Source organism: Neomonachus schauinslandi, chromosome 11 (assembly GCF_002201575.2).
Source record: "Neomonachus schauinslandi chromosome 11, ASM220157v2, whole genome shotgun sequence".
NCBI lineage: Eukaryota > Metazoa > Chordata > Mammalia > Carnivora > Phocidae > Neomonachus > Neomonachus schauinslandi.
The window spans coordinates 28,142,949-28,165,738 of NC_058413.1; the positions used below are offsets into that span (position 1 = coordinate 28,142,949).

Consider the following 22,790-nt stretch of genomic DNA (forward strand, 5'->3'; position numbering starts at 1 on the left):
TCTTATCTTGGTTTTTACAGATAAGGAAACTGAGGCTCAGGGAGGTTAAATCAATCCTCCTGGATCACAGAGATCATTAACAACAGAGGTGAGATTCAAAGACAGTACAAGAAGACACAAAGCCAGGAGTCTGAATCACTCTGCTATACTATACACAGGCTTCCCTAGGAAACTACATTTTAGAATTTATATGCTGTATACACCATAGCATTTATTTTTTGTTTTTTTTAACATTTTATTTATTTGTCAGAGAGAGAGAGCACAAGCAGGGGGAGCGGCAGGCAGACAGAGAAGCAGGCTCCCCGCTAAGCAGGGAGCCCAATGTGGGACTTGATCCCAGGACCCTTAATGACTGAGCCACCCAGGCGTCCCTATCAATAGCATTTATGACACTAGGTACTAGTACTTAAACACGTGTCTTCTTCCTAACAATAAACTCTGTTATATCCACAGCATCTAGAATAGTGCCTAGAAATACAGCAGGTACTAGCCCTAACAAATGTTGAGTGAGGGGACAAATGAATGACTAAAGACAAATCCAGATTATTTCAATCCTCATAAACAGATTTGAATCCATACATTTAACTGATTTGAAAAGCATAATTCTGAAACAAAATATTTCGGACCACTTTTCTAAGAATGTAAGAATTGTATTTTGTATTTTTAAATATTTTGAGATAGTGAAAAGGCATGTTTAGTTTAAGTTGCTTCAGGGAAAAACAATCTTTTCTGAGCAATCTTATCCCACACGCTGCATCAAGGATAATGCTCAATTTGCTGTCAATGTCAAAAATCTAAAAGAATGAGAAGGGGTTTTGTATTACATTACTGAGTTTAAGAATCTATTCGATCTTTAATTCGTACATAACATGGGCAAAACAGCATTAATTTTATTTGTGACACAGAAAATAATTTAAGCATACATTTATATAATAAAAATTAAGAATAAATTAATTTGAAAATAAAGGAAAAACTAGTCAAAACACAAATAACCTTAACAAGTAAAAGGGGATTAATGAGCTAAAATCCATGATTTACTTTAAGGCAAATTTTAAAGGTGTTTCATATCTCAGATGGCATGGTTTATGAATACCTTTCAAGATGATAGTTGCTATTTTTAAAACATGTAAACCCCAGGCAACTCACTTCTAACATACCCCAAATGTGCTAACTAGACTTCTATACAACATTGTGTGGAAAGCATATTATGTAATATGTTATAATAAGGTTTACTCTTTAGGATAAGGTAAAGGGATAAATTCATCTCTCTTTAAAATCATAATTAATTGGGTTAAAGTCCAAATAAAACATCAAGAAATTTTTAGCGCTTAAAACAATGACTAAAGAAATCTATAGTGAGAGTGAAAGTGGATCCATGGTTGCCTAGGGAAGAAGGGGGAGCATAAACAAACTTTATGGTATGATGAAAATGTTCTGTATCTTGATATGGTAGTGGTTATACAGGAATAGTCAATCAGAACTCATTACTAAATTAGGTACATTTCACTGTATACAAATTATACTTCAGTATTTTTTAATGCCTAAAATAAATACATCTAAGAAACATAATAAAGTTCTAGCTATTTTATATAGATAAAAGAAAAGTGGGACAACAATACTCTAGTGAATTTCAACACTTTAACAAATGTGTGATATTAATTCATTTGCGAAGCACTGGGCAAAATGTCTTGTTTTTTTTTTAATTTTTCTTACCTTGGCATGAATGAAAATAATATACACCAAATCATAAGTAAATTCTAAATGTAAATGTATTTTAAAACAAAACATTTACTTTCCCTATTTCAATTTTTCTTTAGCATTATCATTTTATACAAGTTTTGGAAATGATTTTTCATCTATAACTTCATCATATTATTTGATTTTGAGTATTTATAGTGTGTATCTTTGTTCTATTTCATTTCTCCACTCTAACAGTCTTCTGTCATAAAGGTCCCTTTATCTTCTTACATTCTATAATTCTTTTAGTTAGAATATCTGAAATTCTAGGATTCTTTTAAGCCAGGCTATCATATAAATATAACAATGCCCTAAATCACTCCTTCATGGATTTTCTATCAGCTACACAAGTCAGATCATAATTAGAAAGTTATTTTGAGATTTACTTCTTTCATTGTCTACAAAAACAAACTGTGAGGCACTTATACCCAGATTAAATTTTAAAAGGATTGTTCAGTGATAGAATTTCAGGCAAGCCTATGAAGGGAATATTTTTTTATCTTAAACAAGTGGCAAACTAGAGACAGATTATCACAGCAGTCTCAAGACTATTTGATCTAGCTACATGCATTATGAGTCAAAAGAACAATCCTGGTTCACCAAAAGAAAGTTACAGTATGATAAACTAGGAAAAAATTCTCAGATCTGGGGAGTCAACTAGATGACAACTGAAGATATAGGAAAAAACTACAGAAGAAACAAATTCTAGAGCCCTCTTTTTGGGAGGGAGGGAGAGAGAGAGAAAGAGAGAGCGAGAAAGCATGAGTGGTGAGGGAGGGGCAGAGGGGGAGAGAGAGAACCTTAAGCAAGCACCACACTCATCGTGGAGCCCAACATGGGGCTCAGTTTCACGACCCTGAGATTGTGACCAAAGCCAACATCGAGAGTTGGACGCCTAACCGACTGAGCCACCCAGGGGCCCCACAGAGCTGGCTTTAGAAAGTAACAGAGTATAAGCAGCTCATTTTTACAGATGAAACTCCAGTCCATGAAGTTGATGTGACTTTTACTTAGCCAAGCATGATTTTAGTGGAAATAGGGAGAGTAAGGAAGGATGAATTTCTTTTTTTCTTCCTCCCTGTTTTATTAAAATGTAATTAACATATAACACTGTGTTAAAGTACACAATGATGATGTGAATATTTATGTTTTTCTTTTTCGAGGTTTTATTTAAATTCCAGTTAGTTAACATAGAGTGTAACATTAGTTTCAGGTATAGAATTTAGTGATTCATCACTTACATACAACACCCAGTGCTCATCACAAGTGCCCTCCTTAATACCCATCACCCATTTAGCCCATCCCCCTGCCCACCTCCCCTCTAGTAACCCTCAGTTTGTTCCCTATTGTTAAGAGTCTGTTTTCTGGGGTGCCTGAGTGGCTCAGTTGGTTGAGCGTCTGCCTTCGGCTCAGGTCATGATCCCGGGGCCCTGGGATCGAGCCCCGCATCGGGCTCACTGCACAGTGGAGAGCCTGCTTCTCCCTCTCCCTCTGCCTGCCATTCTGACTATCTGTGCTCTCTCTATCTCTCTGTCAAATAAATAAATAAAATCTTTAAAAAAATAATAATAATGGCTAACATTTTTAAAAAAAAGAGTCTGTTTTCTGGCTTGCCCCTCTGCCCCCCCATGTTTTATCATTTTTGTTTCTTAAATTCCACATATGAGTATAATCACATGGTATTTGTTTCTCTGACTTATTCTGCTTAGCATAATACTCTCTAGTATTCACGTCTTACAAATAGCAAAATTTCATTTTTTATGGCCAAGTAATATTCCATTATATATATGCCAACGTGACATATTTATAAATTGTGAAATAATTACAATAAGATTAGTTAACACATCCATCACGTCACACAGTTTTTTGGTTTGTTTGTGGCAAGAACTTTTAACATCTACTCTCTTAGCAACTTTTAAAATATACAATTCTACTGCTAATTATAGTCATTATGCTGTACATTACATCCCCAGAATTTGTCTTATAATTAGAAGTTTGTTCTATTTGACCACCTTCACCCACTCTACCCACCCTCCAACCCTACCTCTAGCAAGCATCAATCTCTGTTTCCAAGACTATGAGTTTGGTTTATTTTAGATTCCATGATGAGCTTTTTTCTCCCCCCAGGTTTTTATTTAAATCTAGTTAGTTAACATGCAGTGTAATATTGGTTTCAGGAGTAGAATTTCGTGATTCATCACTGACATATAGCACCCCATGATGAGCTTCTTAAATAACCTATTTTTATACTCCCCAGGAACTGGGGGAAGTATATGTCATTTATTAATAACAATGCATGATAAGAGTTCAGGTTTCCACAATACCACACTGCCATCTTTTACATCTTCCACCAAGTTTCTGGTGTAAATTTCACCCATTTCTATTATATAACACACTAGGTCAGATTACATATTCTTTGAAAGAGTAGAGCCAATTTATCCAACCTTCAATTTTTAAAACATTCAGGTAAGGCTGTTATCAAATTGCGATTCCAAGGGCCGCAGGTGGTTATATTTGATTTGTCCTTTAAGACAGCCTACAAATTCTAATTTCAGCTGCTATTCTGTTTTGTTTAGCTCTTCATGGTTGCCAAATGTTTTCAGCTGCTACACCTAATGGACTGTTTCAGCTAGCAGCCTTCTTGGCCCCTCTAAATGATATTTCAAACTGCTGGCCACACCTTCTCTTTTCCTTGACTTTAGTAATATTCCAGTCTCCTAGTTAGACTACTATTATCTCTGGCCACCACTTTTTAGTTTCTCCGTGAAGAGCCATTCCCCAAGGTTCTGTCCGAGGAAGCTGTCACACACTATATTCCCACCTCCTTGGTCCCGGGGTAAATCTTACGGAGTCAATGCCTAAGGTATGGCTTTTCACCTTGACCTCTCTTGAGTTACAGCTGCACTCCCACCTGCCAACTGGAAACTTTCACATGGCCTCATAAATGGAAATCTTCCACTGACAAATCACTCTCAGCCTGCTCTTTAAAGACCAAACATCTTTCCCAGGAAATTTCTCTTCTTCTGTTCCTTATCTTACTTAGCAAAGAACATCACCTGCCTCCTTAAGATTAAACTCAAAATTCACAAATTCATTTTCAACTCCCCACTTCCTGACATATTCAATCCATCACTGAATCCACCTCCATATTCTTTTCCATCTCTCTTCCATTTTACTCCCAATACTAATACAATGAATGGTTCAGTCCTCATTACCTCTTGGCTTAATTGTTGCAAAGGCAATATTCTCTCTGCTTCAAGCTTCCTCCCACTACAACATCTTATTTACAGTTATCAGTATTACCTGCTAAAGTACAGATCTAATCTTTCTCAGAAATATCCTCAGGACCTATGGACTAAAGTTCCAACTTTCTAGCCTGTGTCAAAGTCTTCAACAATTTGACTTACAACACAATATTCACTGCCTCATCCTCTACTACAGCTCTTATAAATCCTCTCACTTGCCACCAGTGCACCCTGAGGGCCAGTACAATGATTCTCATCAACTTCCTGAGCATTCCTTGCCCTCTGACACTATCTACTAATCCATAAACTCCTAGAAAAGAAGTCATGCTTCAGACTACATGCCTTTTAGAAACAATATACAATAAATAATTCTCATACTTATCATACCTGTAAGAGAACCAGAAAGTTACAAAAAGCCTCTAAGCTCATCAACGCACAACCAGAAGAATCAAAAATTGAAGGTAATATCATCCCCTGAAGTTCAAAATCAGAAGATGCATTACCATGAGTTGACAGTGACCTTTGTAAATCAACTAATGACAAAGATGCATGGGAGAAAAAAATGCAAAAGGAGAGAAAAGACACAAAAATAAAACAGGGAAAAGAAAGGCAACAGCCAAAAAAAAAAAAAAGGCAAAAGAAATAATGACTAAAGATGAGAAATAACAATAGGAGTAATGAGAAATAGTTCAAAGATTAGTAGTAATAGAGAAGAGACCCAGCTGAGGAGGAAAGAGGGAAATTTCAACAAGAGGGTAACAGTAGGGAGATACTCAATATAGGAATATAACAGCCCTATATACTTCAACCATCCACAGTAAAGGAGTTAACAGCAGAAACATGATGAATTTAGCCAACAATCACCCTAATCAAGCTAATTGCCTTTGAGACGTTTTTCTTTTTAACTTAGAAAACACAGGTTTTCCGAATAGTACAATATTACATGATGGGTAACAACATCTCCTGAGCTGAAAAGAAACTCTGTGCTAAATCTTTTATTTTATTGACTTGTTAAAATAATTTTTTTTCTGAAATATGACACAGCCTGCTACACTCTTAAAGAAAATATGCAGGAAAACCACAAGGAGATACTACCTCACACCAGTCAGAATGGCTAAAATTAACAACTCAGGAGACAACAGATGTTGGCGAGAATGCAGAGAAAGGGAAACCCTCTTACAGTGATAGTGGGAACGCAAGCTGGTGCAGCCACTCTGGAAAAAAGTATGGAGGTTCCTCAAAAAGTTAAAAATAGAGCTACCCTACAACCCAGCAATTGCACTACTAGGAATTTATCCAAAGGATACAAACATAATGATTCAAAGGGGCACATGCACCCCAATGTTTACAGCAGCAATGTCCACAATAGCCAAAACATGGAAAGAGCCCAGATGTCCATCGACAGATGAATAAAGAAGATATGGTGTGTGTGCGTGCGTGTGTGTGCGTGTGTAATGGAATACTACTCAGCCATCAAAAAGCATGAGATCTTGCCATTTGCAATGACGTGGATGGAACTAGAGGGTATTATGCTAAATGAAATAAGTCAGAGAAAGACAAATACCATATGATTTCACTCATATGTGGAATTTAAGAAACAAAACAGATGAACACAGGGGATGGAAGGAAAAATAAAATAACATGAAACCAGGGAGACAATCCATAAGTCTCTTAACTATAGGAAACAAACTGAGGGTTGCTGGAGGGGAGGTGGCAGGGGGATGGGGTAACTGGGGGATGGGCATTAAGGTGGGCACTTGAAGTAATAAGCATTGGGTGTTGTATGCAACTGATGAATCACTAAATTCCACCTCTGAAACTATGAATAAATAAATAAGAAAAAAAATAAGTACATAAAACATTGTGCAATTATATCAATTCATGACAAAACACTGCAGTGCTCAATACTATTGCCATACTAGGTAAGAAGTATAATATTGCACCTATGATAGAGCTTTGCTACCATCTACAAATGGAGGAAAGTTTAAAACTAACTTTAACCTCAAAGCACAAAAACCTCAAGCACTAAACTCAAAGCACAAATATGAATGCTTCCTGAGAAATTTGTGTCTCAGTTTTCTTAATGTTTTTCACAGTTAAATTAAAAAAAAATGCTAAGTACTGCTCCACATGACTGTGACTCCTGGATCTGTAGTATAGACTAGGGATTCCAAAACTTCAATTATTCTTATATTATCTTCAAAATTTATAATATAGTCTCATATTATTAATACTCTCATTTACTCTTTTAGACAAATAGACTTTAAATTATCTCATTTTATTATTTAGCTTCAACCTAAAACCAGGTATTTGCTGTGATACATATATGTATTTACAAAATATTTCCTAGTAAAGGTAACTGTTCATATAAAAACTGTTCACCTGTGTACCATCTACAGTTATTTTTGCATAACACCAATAATGTGTACCACACTTAAATAATACTAAAATAGACCATACTTTAGGTATTTATGATTTATGTAAGAGGAGGTCTCACTGAAAAGATTAAAACCCATATTTACAACTATATTCTAATCAAAAAAGATTTTTGGAGTCAGTATGATTGATTGTTGTACATTTTCTCAAAAGTAGTTTTAACATTTCACAATGAGCCATGTCATTAGAAGGATGGATACTAATTCGTTATAAGGGATTTTCCATCTCATACTTCTAAAGATTCATTTTGTTTCCTTTGTCATTGAGGAACAATTTACACACAATAAGATTTACCCATTTCAAGTGTAGTTATCTGAATTTTAATAATTATAGTCATGTAACAACACCAAAATCAAGATATAGTTCCATCATATCATCCTAAAGCTTCCTTACACCTCTCTGTAGTCAATCCCTTCCGTTAACCCCAGACCCAGGCAACTATTGAATGATTTATTTTTAATGCTACCTGTCTCTATAGTAGCACTGAATTCAAAGAAAATCTGGGTCATGTGTGTTACGTCTTCTAGCAAGAAGAGCCAAATCTTAGGCTTTGGTGTAGAGTAAGGTCAAAAAACAGAGGCATGAGTTCCCAAAATGAGGAGGAATTCTCCTTGATACACCATCAATGAACAATGATTTAATAAAAATTGAAGCTGACAAGAAGGCCAATGTGGTACAATGTTTTCACAGTCTGGAAATAATGTTTTAGAGAATGCGGACAATCCAAAGAGGGTGAAAATGAGGGGCACCTGGGAGGCTTTAGTAGGTTGTGTCCTGACTCTTGATTTTGGCTCAGGTCATGATCTCAGGGCTGTGGAATTGAGCCCTGCATTGGGCTCCACGCTCAGTGGGGAGTCTCCTTGGGTCTCTCTCTTCCTATGGCCTTCCCCCAGAACACAAGTGCTGTCTCTCTTTCTCTCTCTCAAATAAATAAATCTTTTTTAAAAAAGAGGGTGAAAATGACAATACAGAAGTCTAGTCTGAGAGAAAGTTGTTTTCATTTGATTGTCTAATTAGTTCTGCAAATACGCAGCCATCTATAGATACACATTCTTCATCTTTACTTTAACAGATAAACAAACTGACATCTGACATTTTTCACTATGTCCCCAACCATTTATGCCTGCATTTTTACAGTACAAAAACTTATGATAACCCTAAGCTAATAAAAAAGATTAAAGTGTTATTTTCGGGGGCGCATGGGGTGGCTCAGTTGTTAAGCGTCTGCCTTTGGCTCAGGTCATGATCTGAGGGTCCTGTGATTGAGCCCCACATCTGGCTCCCTGCTCAGGCGGGAAGCCTGCTTCTCCCTCTCCCACTCCCCCTGCTTGTGTTCCTGCTCTCACTCTCTCTCTCTCTGTCAAATAAATAAATAAAATCTTTTAATAAATAAATAAATAAAAAGTGTTATTTTCACCGTGCTAAAAAAAATCAGTACAGCATCAGTCTTCGATGAATTATTATACACAACTATAAAATAATAACCATGCATTTACCATATGGCAAATATTGTTTTAGATGTTTTATGTATGTAACTCATTTAAATCCTTATAACTACCCTATACGATAGTTACTAAATGCCTAAGAGTAGTGCTTGCATATAGTAGGTGTTCAATAAATACTTGTTATGAGTAAATGACAATTCACATCTATTTTGCAGACAAGGAAACAAGACCCAAGGTTATGGAACTGGCTCAGAGTCACAGAACTAGTATGTGGCACTCTCAGAATTCAAACCCAGGAGCCCACATTTTTAACCCTTCACTATTCTGTACCTTTAACATAAATGCTATCTTTTCTCTAAAGATATAATCTATTATTGTGGCATGTAAGCAGTGGAAAGATTTTTAAAAATACACTGAAAAGGTTAATTCTTTCCTTTTTTATTTAACTAGTTTTCTAAGTATATATAGAGTGTGTCATAGTATCTTGCCAACAATCAGTGTGTTATTTAATTTCTGAGCCTCAGTTTCTCATCTAAATGTTAGAGATAATAATGATATCTCACGTCACAGAGTTAAATGAGTAAATGCACATAAAATGATTAGAAGAGGGCCTAATACATAGTGCTATGAATTAGCTAAAATCATTACTTAAATGTTTACTTAAAATGTCTTATTCCTACTATTTTTATCATGGAAAATAGTAGTTTATAATAGAGTCTCCATGAGATACCTAAGTTAAATATCTTGCATCTTATATGACACCCCGATGACGCTAAACAGTTAACCACATTAGCAAAAATTATACTGCGGGGAATCAGAGGAGGCAGGGTTAAAACTAAGATAATTTTGAAACGATGAATTAAGAGTTAATAGGCTGAGGCAGGGGAAGAGGCACAGTGGATCAGGGAGAGATAGCAGCAAATGCAAAGGCACATAGCAGAGGAAGGGTTATACCCTTCTGATTTTTACTTACAATACCCCCAGATTTTTCACAAAATTTCTCTTAATGCCCTTCCTATAGTCAAGATCACTTTGCTCTGTAATGCAGTCAAAAGACCTATTTTAAGAATTGTCCTTAGTTGGAGCGCCTGTGTGGCTCAGTCTTTAAGCGTCTGCCTTCGGCTCAGGTCATGATCCCGGGGTCCTGGGATCGAGCCCCTCATCGGGCTCCCTGCTCAGCGGGAAGCCTACTTCTCCCACTCCCACTCCCCTTGCTTGTGTTCCCTCTCTCACTGTGTCTCTCTCTGTCAAATAAATAAATAAAGTCTTAAAAAAAAAAAAAGAATTGTCCTTAGGTCTCTTGTTTTCAATTGTGGTCATTTTCCTCCATGTATAGCACAGGTATACATGGTGCTATGAATTAGCTAAATTTTTTTTTAAAAAAATTTCTTTCTACCTTCTTTTTCAAGATCCTAAAATGTATTACATAACTAGTTTAATGCTAATCTATATATATAATCACTTGTAATCAAGAGAACCTCTGAATGCCCACATAAGTATTAAGTGACATTTTATACCCTTCCAATATTAAGAGTAAGAGCCTCCCCTGCACACTCCCGCCTCAAATTACATGGATTTTCTTTAAGATTATGGAACATATTGTAACAGCAGCATATAATTTTCTAACACAATAATTCTTTTCCAGTTGAAAGGTATCCTGTAATATTATCAACATCAATGTGAAAAGACCCCAATTTTCAATTTGACAAAGCGGGGGGGGGAAGCTTTATCTTTAGTAAACAGCAATTTTCACATGCATAACTACAACAAGTATGGGAATATAACTAATCATTCTCGGTCCTACACCATTTCAAAGCAGTGGATTATTATTCAACTTATATTAGTAGAAAACTAAAATATATTTTTAAAAATGGTTCATAAGAAGACAACAAGGGCAGCACACTTTTATTAATTAGTAAAGCCCCTATTAATAAAATGCTGCTGGGAAATACTGATTCAATTGCCTTTATTTTTATATAGTAAATTATTAGGTAACAGACTTAATGGAATGTGAAATAAATGTCTTTCGGGCTAATTCTGCACTTTACATTTATATATATCTATATTTATTAAAGCATTCTAAAATATCTTAATTAGTCAGTAAGAATTTTTACAGAATTGGGACCTTGAATAAGCACTACATTTACAAAAACTGAGAAAAGGAAACAGTATTTACTAAATCAACATACATTGTAAACTTATCAGCCTACGATTTAGCAATATTTTATCCCAACAACTAATTATGTAGGAGGTGTTAAATTCGAAGTCTTCTGAACTTGGAAAAGTACACGTAATAAATGTGCCTCTTTACAAAATTAGATACAGAATGGTATTTGTCAAATGCAATTTTATTCTCCCAATTGTTTTGTGACATCGTTGAAAAACACAGACTGAGGGAAAAAAAGGGTAATTCAAATTGGAAAGAATATAAACTTTAAAGTCTGTTTTTGAAAAAAAAAATCTGATAAACACGATAAATAGTATGGTTTCCCCTTATAATTTTCTTTTTCTCAACTCTATTAGAAACTCTAAACTTATACAAAAAGAATAGGGAAGATAAGCTTCATTCATCTATCACCTAGATCCCTTCATAATTAAAACAGAGTTGTAATTATGTCTGACCTTCTGTAACACTTTATTACCTGTACATGAATAAGGAGTTCCATGGATATCCAGAACACTGAAAATGATGCCTTTAAACAACCATAAACCCTTCTGGATGGCAATTATGAGATCTGATATAATGGGAGAGAGTCTAGAGACAGAGAATATGTGATCAAGTCTAGATTTTATCCCTTACTCATTGCGTGTTTCACACAAACCACTTAACTGTAACTAAGCCTCAGTTTTCCTCAACTGCAAACAAATAATATTACCTACCGTATGGGACTGCCGAGAGGATAAAAACATAAGATGTGAAAGCATTTGTAAACTGTGAAGTACAATCTATAAAGGACAATACACATGCTACCAGTTACATATTTATTACTACATACTTCCTTGTCTTCTTGAACAGAAAACACTAAACATAATTTAACCAATGGCCGTAATTACAAATTGCTGTGCTAAGCTGTAATATGGGACCGAAGTCACCATAACCCAGGCTAAAGGAGGCCAAGATGTGAGGCTGACTGTTTTTGGTGCTTCTTTATAGCTTTGGGTGCCCTTTGTACAGTTAGTGCTGTGGTGAGACATAAAGCATACACAGTTACCTATAGGGAGCCTTCCCAGAATAATGCCAGTTAAAATCCTCTCTCCTATAATTTGCTGCTCTACTTCCTTTCTCATCTTCTCTCAACAGATAACTCTGTCTTCTTCACAGAGAAAAAAAGAAACCACCACATAAGAGCTGATCGACTTCCTGCAACCAAACCGACAAAAGAACCTGCTCTTGTATCCATCCTCTCATCCTTTTGTCCTGTAACAATGGACACATTGTTCTTACCGAAAGCTAATCTTTCCACCTATGCTTCAGATCCCATGCCCTTATGCTTTCTGTCAGGGATTGTTCTCTCCCATAACTTCAATCCCAAGCCTTCTCTTGGCTACTTCCCAGAAAATTTAAACATGCTCAAGTCTCTCCAGTCTTCTAAGGAACACAGGAACAAACATTTTATCATGCTCCAGCTATCCTTGTTCTCCTTACTTGCCAGCTATACCTCTCCTGTCCTAGAGAAATAATAGTAAATGCACTTCTACTCAGGGAAGGTATGCACATGGAAGGGGGACATGCGGGGAATCAGAGGAGGCAGGGTTAAAACTAAGATAATTTTGAAACGATGAATTAAGAGTTAATAGGCTGAGGTAGGGGAAGAGGCACAGTGGATCAGGGAGAGATAGCAGCAAATGCAAAGGCACATAGCAGAGGAAGGGTATCTGGCCCCTAAAGGGAAATGAAAATAGTTCAGGGCTCCCACTAAATGACAAATTCATACATACATTTATCCTTATTCCCTCCCAGAACTCCACTAAAATACCCGCAAAGGAGTACTAATTTCTTAAAGGCAAAAGCATTAATGCATAAGAACAAATATAAGAGGAAAAAAGAGAAAAAGCAGATGAGAGACACCAAAATTTGAGAAGATAGAAAACTGATCAATATATGGTCACCAACCATTCGGTGTACCTGAGAAAACTGAAATCTAAACCTGAAGCAAGAGACAATTAAGAGGCAAGCTCATTCCCAAAGAGGCCAGACAAACTGAGGAACTGAAGGCTTTAAGTACCTCTGGGAGTGGGGTTGAGGAGCAGGACTAACAAGGAAGACTGGTTGAGACTTTAGAAGATGTAACCAGACCTCCAGCTCTCCTCCTCACCATAAAGCCAGGTATCTCCTCTCTCCTACCACAGCAGAAAAACCAGAGGTTTACTGTGTGGAGACAGATCAGAGAATGTTCTGATTTGGATATATCAGGGTGAGGGGTAGAATAAAATGTTGCACTGAGAACAAAAGGAAAAAGGAAAGTTAACACATGGAGCAATATGAGCCCATGTTCCCATCTTCTCAGGCAGGAGATTTGAGAATTCCCCTCTGAGGAATGAATTCAGATGCTGTACATTTGGGGTCATCCAACAAAATAATTGACTCTACCTTATCAAAGCCCCCAGTTATGCATAGGAACCTCCAAATAAGCTTGGAACATTTCATTCTTTTTTAAAAAAAATTTTGTATCATTTTATTTTATTTATTTTTCAGCATAAGTATACTATTTAATCCCCATCCCCCCACCCACCTCCCCTCTGGTAACTATCAATTTGTTCCCTATAGTTAAGAGTCTGTTTCTTGGGGCGCTGGGTGGCTCAGTTGTTAAGCATCTGCCTTCAGCTTCAGGGTCCTGGGATCGAGCTCCACATCAGGCTCCCTGCTCAGCAGGAAGCCTGCTTCTCCCTCTCCCACTCCCCCTGCTTGTGTTCCCTCTCTTGCTGTGTCTCTGTCAAATAAATAAATAAAAAATCTTTAAAAAAAAAATAACTAGGGGTGTCTGGGTGGCTCAGTCGGTTACGAGTCTGCCTTCGGCTCAGGTCATGATCCCAGGGTCCTGGGATCGAGCCCCGCATCGAGCTCCCTGCTCAGCAGGAAGCCTGCTTCTCCCTCTCCCTCTGCTGCTGCTCTGCCTACATGTGTTCTCTCTCGCTCTGTCAAATAAATAAAATCTTTTAAAAAAATAAACTAGTAATTCTATAAAAAAAAGTCTGTTTCTTGGTTTGCCTTTTTTCTTTGCTCATTTGTTTTGTTTCTTAAAATCCACATATGAATGAGATAATGTGATATTTGATTTCTTTCCCTTAGCATGATATACTCTCTAGTGCTAGCCATGTTGTTGAAAATGGTAAGATTTCATTATTTTTTATGACTGAATAATATTCCATGTGCATATACACCACATTTTCTTTATCTGTTCATTTATTGATAGACACTTGGGCTGCTTCCATAGTTTGGCTGTTTTAAATAATGCTTCAATAAATAGGCGTGCACATATCCCTTTGAATTAGTGTTTTTGTATTCTTTGGGTAAATACCCAGTAGCGTGATTACTGAATCATAGGGTTGTTCTATTACTAATTTTTGGAGGAACCTCCATACTGTTTTCCACAGTGGATGCACCAGTTTGCATTCCCACCAACAGTGCAAGAGGGTTCCTTTTTCTCCACATCCTTGCCAACACCTGTTGGTTCTTGTGTTGTTGATTTTATTAGACATTCTGTTAAGTGTGAGGTGATACCTCACTGCAGTTTTGATTTGCATTTCCCTGATGGTGAGTGATGTGGAATACCTTTTCATGTGTCTGTTGGCCATCTGCATGTCTTCTTTGGAAAAATGTCTGTTCATGTCTTCTGCCCATTTCTTAACTGGATTATACAGTTTTGGGATATTGAGTTATATCAGTTCTTTTTGTATTTTGGATACTAAACCTTTATCAGATATATCATTTGCAAATATCTTCTCCCATCAGTAGACTGCCTTTTAGTTTTGCCGATTATTTCCTTCACTGTGCAGAAGCTTTTTATTTTGATGTAGTCCCAACATTTTATTTTTGCTTTTATCTCCCTTGCCTCAGGAGACATATCTAGAAAAATGTTGCTATGGCTGATGTCAGAACAATTACTGCCTATACTCTCTACATGGATCTTTATGGTTTCGGGTCTCACACTTAGGTCTTTTGAGTTTATTTTTGTGTATGGTGAAAGAAAGTGGTCCAGTTTCATTCTTTTGCATGCGACTGTCCACTTTTCCCCACACTGTTGGAGAGACTGTCTTTTCCTCCTTTGCTGAAGATTAAATGACCATGTAATTATGGGTTTATTTCTGGATTTTCTGTTCTTTTCCATTGATCTATGTGTCTCTTTTTATGCCAGCACCATATACTGTTTTAATTACCACTGCTTTATAATATAACTTGAAATCTGGAATTGTGATACCTCCACCAGTTCTGCTTTTCTTTTTAAAGTTTGCTTTGGCTATTCAAGGTCCTTTGTGGTTCCATACATATTTTAGGAACGTTTGTTCTAGTTCTGAGAAAAATGCTGTTGGTATTTTTATAGGGATTGCATTAAATATGTAGAATGCTTTGGGTAGTATGGACATTTTAACAATATCTGTTCTTCCAACCCATGAGCATGGAATGTCTTTCCATTTCTTTGCACCACCTTTAACTTCTTTCATCATTAAAAGCCCTCTGCAAAGTAGGTCTAGAGAGAACATACCTCAACATAATAAAGGCCTTATTGAAAAACCCATAGCCAACATCATACTTAATGGTGAAAAACTGACAGCTTTTTCCCTATAGTCAGGAACAAGACAAGAATGTCCACTCTCACCATTTTTATTCAACATAGTACTGGAAGTCCTAGCCACAGCAATTAGACAACATAAAGAGACAAAAGGCATCCAAATTGGTAAAGAAGAAGTAAAACTCTATTTCCAGATGACATGATACTATATATAGAAAACCCTAAAGACCCCACCAAAAAACTCCCAGAACTGATAAATGAACTCAATAAAGTCCCAGGATACAAAATTAATGTACAGAAATCTGTTGTGTTCCTATACACTAATAATGAAGCAGCGGAAAGTGGAATATTTCATTCTTAAAGATGAACAGATGACCAATGATCACCAAATATAGAGAAAAGAACCTCTATAACAAAAACAAAAGAGACAAAAACAAAAACTCGAAGAGGGGCACCTGGGTGGCTCAGTCATTAAGCATCTGCCTTCGGCTCAAGTCATGATCCCAGGGTCCTAGGATCGAGCCCTGCATCAGGCTCCCTGCTCAGCGGAAAGCCTGCTTCTCCCTCTCCCACTCCCCCCTGCTTGTGTTCCCTCTCTCACTGTGTCTCTCTCTGTCAAATAAATAAATAAAATCTTAAAAAAAAAAACTCAAAGAAAAAGAAGAAAACTTTAAAAAAAGAACTTTATTAACCTTAGAAAGATATCTTATTTGTAAAACAATTAACAGGAGGCCACACACACACACACACACATGGAAATTCAGTAGAGTTGCTAGAAATTACAAATACAAAATCAATGGAGGAATTAAAATATAAAGATGACTACATTCACACAGTTCACTCATTGAACAAATATTATTTTGAGTACCTCCTACTTACCAGAGATAGTTTAGTAGGAGGTAAGCTAGGAAAATATCATGTCCTAGAAGACAAGTGAAGAAAATATATCAAAGAAAGATATGTGATAAATTGTGTCAAATGCTGCTGTTATATAAGTAAGGTTGACAGTTCAAATTTATCACTTAACAAAGTGGTGTATACCTGTAGGAAGAGGGTCCCATCCTTGGAATGCCCAGCCACAGTGTTTTTCCCCCTTTCCAAAGCTTCTTCCACAGCTTACCAAAAGTACCTAGTAGCCCGACCTCTCTAGCCCAAAGCAATTTACCCAGTCATCCACATCAACTTTGCTCAGAAGCCTTCAGCTCTATGTAGCTTAGAAGGAAACCAAGTTAGGAGGAGAAATTTTGTTTTTTTCTTTTTTTTAAACTGAGTTTGGTCTGGAAAGTTCTCTCCTCCACATTCCATCTCTCCGTAAGGAGCCAGTACAGCAAAGCTTATCTGGAGACAGTTGGGCCAATCATTCTTCCTTTTAAGTGTCTTTTTTTTTTTTTTTTCCTTTTCTCACTTTAACCCTCCTTCTCTGGGACTTCTGTTCCTCACATTTGTAGACACTTTAACACAGTACAGTGGTCCCACACCCCCCTCTGCACCAGAATCATCTGCCCAGCTGGTAAAAACTGTAGGCATCAGGGGATCAAAAGGCACAAGGAAACTTTTTAACATTATGGAAATGTTCCATATTTTAATTGTGGTAATAATTTACACAACTATATACACCTACAAAAAAAATCTCTTTAAAATAAATTTACAATCTAAACTTTGACACTTCAAAAAATAAAAAAGGGAGCTATTATTTATGCCAGGACAACAAGCATAAACCACAACTACTCTGGGAAAAGCAGGATAAATGGTCATCTCAGTAATAAATCAAAGACCAAGTACTGACCACTGGTTTTAGCAACATGGATACTGTGAAATGATAGAAAATATATACACAAGTCTCTGCCTCCAGTTTCTGGCATTGAATTCTTAAATCCTTTGGAATCCTCTAGGTGATTGGAGTGTCTTTGTTCTAATAGGGTGACTCCTGGTGGCCTCCTGGATGGGGGCTGCTCACCAGAAAGTCTGAGCCATAACCTGAAGCTTGGCCCACCCTCCACTCTCCAGAGAAGGGAAAAGGAGTGGAAATGGATTAATAATCAATCATGCCAACCTGATGAAGCCTACATAAAATTCCTAATAGCAGCACAGGGTTCAGAAAGTACCTGAATTGGTGAACACACACCTACAGGCCGGGAGGGTAGCATACCCCAACTCCACTAGGACACAAGCTCCTGTACTATGTACCACTTCATCTGGCTGTTCGTCTGTATCCTTTATCATATCCTTTATTATACAATAAACCGGTAAACATAATTATTTCCCTGAGTTCCGTGAGCCATTCTAGCAAATTATCAAACTCAAGGAAGATGTCTGGGAACTCTAATTTATAAGGGGTTCAGTCAGAAGTTCTGTCAGTCAGAAGTACATGTAACAACCTGGGATTTGGGCGCCTGGGTGGCTCAGTTGGTTAAGCGACTGCCTTCAGCTCAGGTCATGATCCTGGAGTCCCGGGATCGAGTCCCACGTCAGGCTCCCTGCTCGGCGGGGGGTCTGCTTCTCCCTCTGATCCTCTTCCCTCTCGTGCTCTCTGTCTCTCATTCTCTCTCTCTCTCAAATAAATAAATAAAATCTTTAAAAAAAAAAAACAACCTGGGATTTGTGATTGGCATCTCGAGTGAGGGCAGTCTTGGGGGAGTAAGCCCTTAACTTTGTGGTATATCTGATTCTATCTCCAGGTAATGTCAGAATTGAAGAGAATAATGGGAAATCCTGCTGGTGTTGCAGGAAATTGCTTGATGTGTGGAAAATCCACACATCTGGTGACAGAAGAATTGTGTGCGGGTAAAGGAAAAACACAGGACTGTGTTTTTTCCCCTTAAAGGTATCATTGGCAATCTTGATAAGAGCAGTTTCAGTAGTGGTGGGAGCGAAGCCTCACCAGAGTAGGTTTAAAAGAGCTGGGAAGAGAGAAACTGAAGAAAGGAAGTAGAAACAACATTTTGAAATGCTGTTTCTGCTACAAAGAACACTGACTTGGGGCAACAAGTGGCAGAAATGGGTTGAGAAAAAGGTTTTGTTTTTTCAAAGATGGGAGAAATAATGGTACGTTTTAATGCTGATAGGAATAATCCAGGAGAACCAGCCAGATACCCCACAAACTCAGTTTTTTTGTTTTGTTTGGTTTTTAAAATAGGGAACTGAGAATTCAAAGAAACCCAATGAATCCAAATTCAAAGCGAAAAGACCCTCCCCAGAAGAGAAGAAACCCATCACTGGTTTTATCTTTGGCACAGCAGCAGGAGTAGGAAGCCATCACAGACATAGATAAGAAAGAAAACAAACTTTTAATCAATTTTAAAGGCCGACTACAGACTGGCATGACAATTTAGAGTTCCCGGGCACCCAAAGGTATAGAGACTGTACCTGCCCACCAATTCTATCCCACAGGCATTTGCCAAGTGCTCACAAGAAAGAACAGAGATAGGGCGGGAGAGCCAAGAGTCACCTCATGAGGCACTGGCACAAGTGGCCCACTGAAGTTAGAGAGCAGTCCTGGAGAACTGAGAGAAACCCTCCAAGGAATACAGACGTCATGCTAAATACCAGGCAACAGTCATCCGTAACTAAAAGAGAGACAGGAAAACTGGAAGAGACTGAGAGACACCATTCTTCACATGCAGGGGGTCTGCTGAAGTCCACAGACAGGACAGGAAAGCTGAGACAAATCCTGACGGGACTCAAGCTCTGCTAAAGGGATGGTGCTGATCCTGCTCAAATCATCTGAAGCCTGTGGTGAAATGAATCACTAAAGCAACGACAACCAGAACTCAGCTCAATTACAGGCTAGACTGACTTAACTTGTGCACCACACAAGCTGCCTTACAGAAGGGGCATGCCCATGCCTAGGAGTACAGATAGTATTTACTTCTATGTCTACTTTTCATTTACAAACAATTTTTGTCATTCAATAAAAAATGGTAAGACAATGCAAAGAACCAAGAAAATGTGGTCCACCATCAAGAAAGGATATAGACCATCTCTGGGTTAGATGTTAGACTTATCAGACAAGGACTTTAAAATAACTAGTTAAAAAAAATAATAAAATAAATAAAATAACTACAGTTAAGTATATTAGATGAGCTGGTGGAAGTGGTACATAATATGTGTGAAAAGATGGAAGACATAGGAAAACCATACAAAAAAAGGAGACAGGAGAAATGCCAGATATGAAAATTAGATAACAGAGATTAAGAATTTCTTTAATGAGTTTATCAGCAGATGGACACAGTAGAGACAGTGAAATGAAGACAGGTTCAGTGAAATTATGCAAACTGAAATACAAACAGAAAAAAAGACTAGGGGAAAAAAGAATAGCGCATCAATAACTGTGGTACAATCTAATATGTAATTAGAATCCAAAAAGGAAAAGAGAGGAAGAATGGAGCAGGAAAAAAAATGTGAAGACATAATGGCTGAAAATATTCCAAAAACAGCAAAAGAAAGGCATCAACCGCAAATCCAAGAAACTTAGTTAAGCCTAGGAAAGATAAACACAAAAAATCCCCACATTTTAGGCACATGACAGAGAAACCACTAAAACCAAAAGATAAAGAGAAAATCTTGAATGTAACCAGAGATAAAAAGATACATTAAAAAGAAGGGAACGAGGATATGAATTAATAGCTGAATTCTCATCAGAAACAATCTAAAACAAGCTTTTAAAAGGAAAAAAAACCCCAACAAACTCTTGTCAATCTACAGTTCTCCAGCCAGTGGAAATAAAAAATCTTTCCAAAATGAAGGCAAAAAATTCCATAGATGGAAAAAAGGTAATACCACATAGAAACATCATTAAAAAAAATATGATACATAATACATACCAATAAATCTCTTTAAAAGAATATTGAGTAGAAATATTTAAAATAGCATTGTACTCCAGAGTTTACAGCATATCTTATCTTTGAAAGTAAAAACAAAGGGAAGGAGGATAGTAAATGAAGTGTGCTGTTGTAATGTTCTTACACTGTGGAGTAATGACATTTTTTTGAAGGTAAACTTTGACAACTTATTACATTTAATCTCTAGAAAAATCACTAAAAAACACACAGAGAAGCATAATTGAAAATTCAACAAAGGAAATAACACAGAATAATAAAGCATACTTGATTTACCCAAAAGATGGTAAGAAAGGCAAAACAGAGGAACAAAAAGCAGACAGGATAAATCCAAAGGGGTAAAAAAGAAGATTACTGATTTGAACCCAAACACTGTCAATAATTACATCCATAAGTGTCTATTACACTTACAGAAGGGGCATGCCCTTCATTGTTTGTGCATAACACCCAGTGCTCCATGCAGAACGTGCCCTCTTTAATACCCATCACCAGGCTAACCCATCCCCCCAACCCCCTCCCCTCTGGAACTTCACTATATGACTTCACTTATATGCAGAATCTAGAAACAAATGAACAAACAGAAACTGCCAAGTTGGTTAAGCACCTGACTTGATTTTTTGGATCAGTCATGATCTCATGATCGTGGGATCAAGCCCCACAATAGGACAGGCTCCACACTCAGCAGGGAGTCTGCTTGAGATTCTCTCTCTCCTCTCTGTTCCTCCCCGGTATTGTAAAATACCATTTACAATAGAACCCAAAACACCAAAAACTAGAAATAAATACGAAGTGTAGTACTATACTGGAAGTTCTAAAATGTTTCTGAGAGAAATTAAAGATAATTTATGTAATGCAGAGACATAATATATTCATGGATTAGAAGACACAATATTGTTAAATGTCCATTCCGACAAATGGATATATATTCAATACAGTCACAATTAAAATTCAAGCAGGATTTCTTTAAATGGAAACTTAGAAGCTGATTCTAAATTTCTGTGGAAATGCAAGCAAACTAAAATAACCAAAACAAACTTGAAAAGAAGGATAAAATTAAAGAACTTAACTTCACATGACTTTGAAACAGACTGTAAAACTATAGTAATCAAGACAGCGGTATTAGTAAAAGGACAGACAAATATACCAAACAAAATAGAATCTAGAAATAAACCCTCACTGCCAAGACATTGACAATATAATGCAGAGAAGAAAATCTCTGCAGTAAGTGAACAGTTGGATATCCATACTGAGGGAAAAAAAAAACATGACCTCTCCCCTCACACCATACACAAAAGAGTCAGAGGTCTAAAGGTAAAAGCAAACTATAAGCTTATAGAAAAAAAACAGTATTTTCATGACCTTCTTAAAGACACAGAAAGCAGTAATCAAAAAACAAATGTGATAAATTGTATTTCATCAAAACAAAAATCTTCTGCTTATCAAAAAACACCTAGAAGAAAATATACACAATGTATACACAAGATCAAGAATGTACTTAATTTTTTAAAAAGACACTTCAGAAAAGATAATTATACAAATGACTAAAAATAACATTTAAAAGTGCTTAAAATCATTAATCAGAGAAATACAAAATAAAACCACTTGAGAGATCACTATAAATACAGAATTGTGCAGTGGTTCTCAATGGGATGGGGAGGTTTACAATTTTGACCACCAGGAGACATTTTTAGTTGTTATGGGCATCTAGAATGTTGCTAAACATCCTACAAGGCACAGGACAGCCCCACATAACAAAGAATTATCCTGTCCAACATGTTAATGGTGGCAAAACTGAGAAACTCCCAATAGACGAAAGAGACAAATAGCATCAAATGTTGGTGAAGATTTAGAGCAAATGGGACTCTCTGATATGTTACAGAAGGGTATGCAAAATGATTGATTCACTTTGGTGTTTGACTGATGCTACCATATTAAATGTAAATTGCTTCTCCTTGACAAATTAAAGGTCAACGTGGCCTACAAGGCCTGCATGATCTAGACACAGTCTACTTCTCCAGCCTCATCTCTCAGTTTAAACGAGGCACAAGTATGATTCAGTAGTAGGAAAAAAATTTCAATCAAGCCTAGAGAAATCCTAAAAATTCTGAGATAAAAGAAATCTTAACATCATTTAGTCAGCTTATTACCTAAAGAAGGGATATTAATACATTCCTGATGGTAAAACATCCACATCTCTCACAATAAACACTAATAGTTTTGGCAAAATCTCAGATCTATTTGACAAAAACTACAGAAACAACTAATGCTGTATAAGTAATGGTCCTCTACCCTTTTTGTAAACTGGGTTAACGGGAAACCATTATAGAGTTACTGATATTGACTTAAGACACATCACAA

At 36.8% G+C, this 22,790-nt stretch overlaps 1 protein-coding gene across 3 annotated transcripts in view; it reads right to left on the minus strand.

Moving 5' to 3' along the window:
* The window catches only part of DNAJC24 (DnaJ heat shock protein family (Hsp40) member C24), a 62,954-nt gene that overhangs the window by 38,365 nt on the left and 1,799 nt on the right, over positions 1–22,790 (minus strand). The gene's annotated exons all lie outside the window — the stretch shown is intronic.